The sequence below is a fragment of the Rana temporaria genome, chromosome 3, assembly GCF_905171775.1.
Source record: "Rana temporaria chromosome 3, aRanTem1.1, whole genome shotgun sequence".
In the NCBI taxonomy this organism is placed as follows: Eukaryota; Metazoa; Chordata; class Amphibia; order Anura; family Ranidae; genus Rana; species Rana temporaria.
The window spans coordinates 423515846-423524883 of NC_053491.1; the positions used below are offsets into that span (position 1 = coordinate 423515846).

Below are 9038 nucleotides of genomic sequence, written 5' to 3' on the forward strand. Positions count from 1 at the left end.
CTAATTATAAAATCTGCTTTAGATTTACCAAAACAATGACACGCCTCAGGCCGCGCACCGCATAGGTGATGGTAGATCTAAATAGGAAAGCACAATGGATGGTTCTCTTAAACAGAACGAAGCCTAAAATGTAAACAAACTGTTTTACTGCAGAAGAGACTCTGTATATCTCTTCTGCAGTAAGGCACGCTTACCTGCCTGTTTTCAGTCTTCTATTGAATGTACACCGAGCTGTACATGTGAAGCTCATTCCCGACACGCTACCCGATTTACAGTGAACTAAACCTACGTTTAAGAACGCTCTTCACCGCAGAAGAGACATTGGGGGAGACTTACTAAAACCGGTGCAGCTCTGCATAGTACCCAATCAGATTCCAGATTTTATTGCCAAAGCTTAAGTAAACAAGCTGAGGTTAGAAGCCGATTTGTTACTATGCGCTGCTGAACCCGTTTTAGTAATTCTCCACCGTTGCATATTACACACTTACCTGACTGCCACCAGTTTTCTACTGAATGTACACTAAGCCGTGCATGTGCAGCTCAGCATGCATTCCTGGCACACTGCAACTGTGTCAGAGTGACTGGCTCCTGTGTGAATTGCTCCCGATGACGTTGCTGCCCCCCTGCCGGCCAACCAATAAAAAAACAGCATCTGGGGAGAAGATGACAGCAGCTGGAGAGGAATGTAGACGCCACATTGCTAGAGGGTGGAGGTGAGTACAGTAGAGAGTTTAGTTCCATTTGAGGCTGGGAGAGGCTCACAGCAGGGCTCCGGTGCGTCCCTGATCACCATTTCAGGTCCAAATATTTGGCTGAATTCGGACATGAAATGGACCAGAAGACGCACAGGACTCCGGTGCAATTCGCAGCTGAGCCACTCTATGGAGCGGGTTCTCGCATCTGCAGAGAGCCGGTCACAATCTCCTGACATGCGAATTGGATGTGGAGGAAAACCGCATCCAATTCGCAAAAGCATGAACCCAGCCTTAAAAACTCACCTTGCACAGGAGAATGTCACCCCCCCCCCCCCCTCCTCAACCAGGAGGCTGAGAACCCAGAAGAAGCCCAGGGAGCAGAGGATTTTATTTCCACTATAATGGAGATGATACAATCTAATTGTACAGTCTCCTGTCAGGTGACCACATTCTATACAATCTGACTGTACATGTGTAAGGTCACCTGACAGGAGACTGTACAATCTGATCAGTTCTACACATGCAAAACCCCAAAAATAAAACCCAATGACCGATACAAGTCTCAGTTACCACCATCAATTTTGATTGGATCTTGCGTTTCTTTTCGGAAAGGCAACAAAGGACCAATCACTGACTACTACAAACCAGGACACTGACGTGGGCGACCGTGACTCATCCTCAGTACTGGTTGATCTCAGTATAGGAGCTGTACCAGCACGGTAATGAAGCATTGCACCCGCCTGAGGAGCCCCATGTAGAGTGGTTATGCCCGATTCTCAGTGCTGGTTGATCCTGGTGCAGCAGCTGTGCACCTGCCTGAGCAGCCAATGACTACGCCTGATCTTCTGTGCTGGTTTATCCTATTGGAGGAGCTGTACCAGCACAGCAATCAATTAGTGCACCTGCCTGCGGAGCCCCATGTATAGTGGCTGTGCCTGATCCTCAGTGCTGGTTGATCCTGGTGGAGGAGCTGTGCCAGCACACTAAGAAATCGGTGCACCTGCCCATGGAGGCCCGTTTACAGTGGTAGCACTGTTGGCACCGACACAGTGGTGGGCGCCCGGCACGGTGCCGCGGCATAGAGGTGGGCGCCCGGCACGGTGCCCCTGCATAGATGTGGCACCCCGGCATAGAGGTGGGCGCCCGGCACCGTGCGACGGCATAGAGGTGGGCGCCTGGCACAGGGCCCCGGCATAGAGGTGGGCGCCTGGCACAGGGCCCCAGCATAGAGGTGGGCAGGCCAGCACGGTGCCCCGGCATAGAGGTGGGTGCCTGGCACAGGGTCCCTACATAGAGGTGGGTGCCCGGCACAGGGCCTCGGCATAGAGGTGGGCGCCCGGCACGGTGCCCCGGCATAGAGGTGGGCGCCCGGCACGGTGCCCCTGCATAGAGGTGGGCGCCCGGCACGGTGCCCCGGCATAGAGGTGGGTGCCCGGCACAGAGGTGGGTGCCCGGCACGGGGCTCCGGCATAGAGGTGGGTGCCCCAGCATAGAGGTGGGCGCCTGGCACAGGGCCTCGGCATAGAGTAGACAGTAGAGGAGTCTCAGTCCCCAGCTCCATGTCCAGCCTGTACACAGGGAGGCTCAGGTCGGCTCTCTCTCATCAGAGATGCCGGTCAGTATCACCATAGGGTCAGATAGATGTCACGGGTGGCCGCCTGGAACTGTCCGCTCCCCAGGTTCTATAGGTCGGGTGAGGGCAGTACGCGAGTCCCCGGCTCAGTCAGGCGGCGTAGGCCTTAGGCCGGGGCCTGGCGAGAGGTGGGAAGGCGGCCCGGGGTGGAGCCTGGCGGTGAGGTAGAAAGCCGTCGTGTCACAGGGAGAAGCAGCGGACAGCAAGAGGCAGAGAAAGACGGACATAAGGCTCAGCACTTACCGGGAGTCCCAGGAGGCAGCAGCGGCGGAGCGCGGAGACACCCCGGGCTGATGCAGCGGCCATCTTGAAAACTGAAACCCAGGGAGGTAAGGCGAAAGCTGGGAAGAGCGCGGCGGGCGGAGGGAGCGCTACGCGACACAGCGCGGGGGGAGGACAGGCAGTTGAACCGAAGAGCGCGGAGGGAGGAGCGCGCGGGAGACGGAACAGCGGAGGGGAAAGCAGAGGGAGACGCGCGGAACAGCCGGGAAAAGGGGCGGAGTTGTTGTGTTGTGTGTCACGTTGTGGGCGGGCCTCCAGGTCGTGGAAACGGGGCGGGGGTGGAGTCGCGAGAAGATTAGGTCTGGATAGGAAACCAGTTGGAGTACGCCAGCCGAGGTCCCGTCCTGATTGGTGGGTGACGTCAACCCCCGGGCGGGGCTGTGGGGTTGTTGTTGGAGGGATTCAGCGAGTCGGAGAGGGAGGGGCGGACGTGAGTGGAATAGCGCACGGTTGAGGCTGGCAAAGAGCGGTCGGGGTAAAGGCGCTTGGGGTAGCGGGCTGGAGCACGTGACTAAGAAAGGGCAGGGCGACCGCCGTCTCCATCTTAGTTTCGGGCAAAACAAAAGGCGTCCATCTTATTAACCCGTTCTGCGCCCGTTACCTTGAACTGTTACCCGACATAACCCCTCCCTTTCATGCATATGCAAGATGTTATTAATATTGGAATGTAAATGAGGTGTATTTGCATATCAGTATATAGAAAGATAAGGGGATCGGGGTGCTGTACATAGAAAAGCTGTGCATGAAATGGAGGCGACACATCATTAAAATCTGATCATCACGGAGGATATCAATGACCTCCAACGATGTGCAGGCAAAACAGACCAGCGTTGCCCATGGCAACCATATTTACAAAGAAATGAAAGAAAACATCTGATTGGTTGTTATGGGAGACAGCATCAACAACATTCCAAAACATATCAGATCTCAGCTCCATGGGGTGTCCCCATAGCTTGTGTTCATGAGGATTAAAGCGACACCACACGAAATTAAATAAATACTTGTCTCCTCATTACAGTGATGCTGCGATCAAATCGCTCACTGGCCGCTGTCATCTTCTCCCTGGCTACTTCCAGGTGCCGTGCTTTGATTGGCCGGTCAGAAAATGACCTCATCCTTGCGTATGAGTACACAAGTCCATGTTGTGGCTAGGGTTATTATTATTATTATTATTATTATTATACAGGATTTATATAGCGCCAACAGTTTGCGCAGCGCTTTACATCAGGGAAGACAGTACAGTCACAATACAATCAATACAGGAGGGATCAGAGGGCCCTGCTCGTTAGAGCTTACAATCTAGAAAGGTTGCCACATTTTCTTCAAGCCAACCCCGAACACTTTAGCGGCGCAATCTTTTTTTATAGTATGAATCAGGGCTTTTTTTCAGGGGGAACTCAGTTCCACCACCTCTGGCTCAGACCATTTGGCGCCTGCTCACCACAATCACTTGTAAACACAGAAGTCTGGTTTCTGTGTTTACAAGTGACAGCTTTGTAACCCCCTGAACTTTGCACTCTGTATGTAATGCAATTCTGGTATTTAATGCCCCTTTAACCACTTGACCACTGGGCACTTAAACACCCTTCCTGACCAGACCAATTTTCAGCTTTCGGTGCGCTCACATTTTGAATGACAATAACTCAGCCATACAACACTGTAACCAAATGAAATTGGCGTCCTTTTTTTTTACCACAAATAGAGCTTTCTTTTGGTGGTATTTGATCACCTCTGCGGTTTTTATTTTTTTTCGCTTTAAATGAAAAAATACCGAAAATTTTGTAAAAAAATGAATTTTTCTTCATTTCTATCATAACTATTTGCAAAAAAGTAAATTTTCCTCATAAATTTGGCCTAAAATGTATACTGCTACATATTTTTGGTAACATTTTTTTTTTTTTTTGGGGATATTAGCACTGTAGTGGCACTGGGCATGGTAGTGGCACTGATGGAGCACTGGCGGCACTGATGAGTACTGTAGTGGCACTGGTGCGATACTGACAGACACTAGCAGTACCAATGGGCACTGAAGTGGCAGAGGTGGCACTGGTGGGGACTGTAGTGGCACAGATTGGGACTGTAGGGGGCACTGATGGGTAGTGTAGTGACACTGTGTGGCACTGCTAGGCTCTGCTGGGCACAATGTAGATTTTCACTCACTTTAAAAATCGCTTCTCTCCTCACACGCTGTATCGGTGTGAGGAGAGAAGAGAAGACCTCAGGATGACCTTTTTTTTGTTTACATTTCTCTGCTCCCTCATTGGAGGGAGCGATCAGGTGGTGAAGAGCCGCTATCATTGGCTCTTCACGTGATCCGTGTTGCGTCGGGTCCCCTGGATCCGGCAAGCACGGACACTTCCGCGAGCGCGTCTCAGGGGGCGCGCAAACGAGGAAGTGCACGAGGACGTCCCAGGGACGTCGTGCCAAAACAACTCGACCGCGCTGTAGCAGTATTTTTGTTATAGCGCGGTCGGCAAGTGGTTAAGACCCTTCTACTGTTTGTGAAATCTGAACGGGTCGTGGTTGAGTTCCTGCACCTATTTTCTGAGAAAAAAAGCTCTGGTATGAACTATACATATATTAATCAAATTAAGTTAATCACAAGAGTCCCCCTTTACATCACAGTCCACAGAGTTCCCCTTTACATCTGAACTCGCAAAGTTCTCCTTTACATCAGAGTCCACAGAGTTCCCCTTTACATCTGAACTCGCAGAGTCCCCCTTTGCATCAGAGTCCACAGAGTTCCCCTTTACATCTGAACTCGCAGAGTTCTCCTTTACATCAGATTACAAACGATTTTTCAGACAGGAAAAGTGTGATGGCAGGATGTTGTCGGAAAATCCAACCGTTTGTACGCTCCATCGGACAATTGTTGTCGGATTTAAGCCAACAAATGTGGGATAGCATGCTTTAACATTTTCCGACCATAAGGCAACATTAGCAGAAGTTGCCCAAAGGGAGGAGCTAAAGAGCTGAAAAAACAAGTTGCTTCATGTTTGTTGGCCGACAATTATTTGCCGTTTGTATGCAAGACAAGTTTATGGCCAACGTCCTTTGGACAAAAGTCCTACGCTTTGTCCGATGGAAATCCGATCGTGTGTACGAAGCTTTACATGCGCACATTTTTGGGAAAAAATTTACTTTTTTGAATAAAAAAATAAGACAACAGTAAAGTTAGCCCAATTTTTTTTTTATATTTTGAAAGATAATGTTACGCCGAGTAAATTGATACCCAACATATTTCGCTTCAAAGTTGCACCCGCTCGTGGAATGGCGACAAACTTTTACCCTTAAAAATCTCCATAGGTAACGTTTAAAAAAAAATCTACAGGTTGCATGTTTTGAGTTACAGAGGAGGTCTAGGGCTAGAATTATTGCTCTCGCTCTACTGATTGCGGCGACACCTCACATGTGTGGTTTGAACGCCGTTTTCATATGCGGGTGCTGCTCACGTATGCATTCGCTTCTGCGTGCGAGCTTGGCGGGACGGGGCGCGTTTAAAAATAATATTTTTTTTCCTATTTATTTTATTTGTAAACAAAGCAGATCACCATTCTGTGAGAGGGGAAGATGGAACACGGATCTCTTTCTTCCCCCAGTCAAATCACATCCTCTACACAGTTAGGCCCCTTTCACACTGGGGCAGAAGGTGCAGTGGCGGTAAAGCTATTTTTAGCTGCGCTTTACTGCTAATTTTGTGGCGCTATTCGGCCGCTAGCAGGGCGGTTTTATCCACCCGCTAGCAGTGAGAAAGTGTTAAAACCGCTAGTATTTTTTACTAGTATTAGCAGTGAAAAAAGGCCAAAAAAAGACCTTCCCTGGTGGTCCTGATGGCATCCTGGTGGTCCTGGGCGGGCATCCGAGGAGGGGCTGTGCTGATAAATAATCAGCACAGACCCCCCCTGTCAGGAGAGCAGCCGATCGGCTCTCCTGTACTTGCGTCTGTCAGATGCGAGTGAGGAAAAGACGGTCAATGGCTCTTCCTGTTTACAACGTGATCAGCCGTGATTGGACACGGCTGATCACGTGGTAAAGAGCCTCCATTGGAGGCTCATTATCGAGATTGGTGTAGCGGTGTTTCAGGCTGACACGCCGCACCACCTATTGCCGCGATGCACGATGGCAGGACGTTAAAAAAAGTCATGTAAGCAGTGTCTTTGTAGCAGTGCCCATTGGAATGAATCAGAGAAGCGGAGAGAAGCGCCGATCTACGTGGATGTGGCCCAGAATCTCTACCTCCCCTTTTCACAGAACGGCTATCTGCTTTATTTACATTGGCAGACCGTTGTTCTGTCCCTCATGGAAAAGATCGCCAGGTCCCGGCGGATGTCGCGTTTGACGGACCTGCTAATTGGCACCCACTGTGTCCACAGCGGAAGTGGGTTACCAGCGGCACCCATGCACGCCCCCAGAAGTGCAGATTTAGTTACAGATACATGATTCTGCATAGGGAAGCCAACTTGCCGCCGTATATATATATATATATATATATATATATATATATATATACAGTATACAGATGGCAAGCGGTTAATCACCATCTAAATATGCAAATATAAAACACAGTAGTACTTACACATAAAAAATGGATACTCTCAAAGTACAACACTTAATAGGGGGTTATTTACAAAAGGCAAATCCACTTTGCACTACAGGTGCACTTGAAAATGCACTGAAAGTGCACTTGGAAGAGCAGTCGCTGTAGATCTGAGAGGGACATGCAAGGAAAATAAAAAACAGCATTTTAGCTAGCACACGATTGGATGATAAAATCAGCAGGGCTTCTCCTCATTTCAGAACTTCCCCTCAGATGTAGTGCAAAGTGTATTTGCCTTTAGTAAATCAACCCATTAGTGTTCAAGCATTTACTAAACACATAGGGGCAGATCTACAAAGATATTACGCCAGCGTATCTCTTGATACGCCGCGTAATTTCAAATTTCCAGCGTCGTATCTTTGTTTTGTATCCTCAAAACAAGATACGACGGCATCTCGGCTAGATCCGACTGGCGTACGTCTGAGGCCCCGTACACACGAGAGGATATCCGCTGGAAACGGTCCGCTGGAAACGGTCCGCCGGACCGTTTCCAGCGGATAAATCCTCTGGCGGATTTGGATCTGATGGCTGTACACACCATCAGATTGAAATCCGCGCGGAATACATCTGCGGTGACGCGTCGCGCCGTCGCCGCGACGATGACGCGGCGACGTGCGCGACGCGGGAAGGTAAATACTTCCACGCATGCGTCGAATCATTACGACGCATGCGAGGGAGGGGAGCGGACGGACTGATCCGGTGAGTCTGTACAGACGACCGGATCAGTCCGCTGGACTGGATTCCAGCGGATAGATTTCTTAGCATGCTAAGAAATTTTTATCCGCTGGGAATCCGTCGGCTGGATTTTTATCCGCCCGTAAAAATGTCCGCTTGGACGTACACACGACCGGATCTATCTGCTGGAACTGATCCGCGGATCAATCCCAGCGGATAGATCCGGTCGTCTGTACCACGCCTTAGTACGCCGTCGGATCTAAGCTGCAATTTTTTGCCGGACGCTAGGTGGCGTTTCCGTAGAATTCCGCATTGAGTATGCAAATTAGCTAGTTACGGCGATCCACGAACGTACGTCCGGCCCGCGCATTTTTTTACGTCGTTTGCGTTCGGCTTTTTCCGGCGTATAGTTAAAGCTGCTGTTATGAGGCGTACTCAATGTTAAGTATGGCCGGCGTTCCCGCGTACAATTTTGATTTTTTTACGTCATTTGCGTAAGTCGTTTGCGAATAGGGATTTGCGTAGAATGACGTCACCGTCGTGAGCATTGGCTTGTTCTGGGTTAATTTAATGCGCAGTTAAAAAAAAACGTTGTTTACGTTGGGTCACGACGTATTAACATAAAACACGCCCCCATTACATCCATTTGAATTCCGCGCCATTACGCCGCCAAAGATACACTACGCCGCCGTAACTTACGGCGCAAATTCTTTGAGGATTCGAAAAAAAAGAATAAAGTTACGGCGGCGTAGTGTATCTTAGATACGCTGCGCCCAGCGCAAAGGTACGTGGATCTGCCCCATAATGCACTAAAAGTTCACTTTTAGTAAAACCGCAATCTCTTACCACACTTCCCATAAGTGACATCACTGACTCTGACCAGGGACATAGACTGGTGACAGTGACACATGTAAAAAAAAAAAAAGTTTTTACATACTGTCACCAGAGCAGTACAGTGTCACCATAGTGCGTAGGTGATTACATTGCACTGTGATTGCTTATTACAGTAATGATCAGTGAATAAGCAATCATTTTTACACTATGAAACTGTGAATGGCATCTATTCACGTGCCGTTGTGTACAATTGTGATAGTTGTGATTGGTTTGTGTGGTTTGTTTCATTCTGCATCGCAATTTGGACACATTTTTGTTATTC

The 9038-nt window shown here is 49.3% G+C and overlaps 1 protein-coding gene across 2 annotated transcripts in view; it reads right to left on the bottom strand.

Moving 5' to 3' along the window:
* KAT6A (lysine acetyltransferase 6A) overlaps positions 1-2679 on the bottom strand; it is a 78261-nt gene extending 75582 nt beyond the window's left edge. For both annotated transcript variants that reach the window (XM_040346204.1, XM_040346203.1), the window contains exon 1: positions 2572-2679. The gene's annotated coding sequence lies outside the window, so the exon portion shown is untranslated. The remainder of the gene's footprint in view (positions 1-2571) is intronic.
* Positions 2680-9038: the final 6359 nt, after the last annotated feature.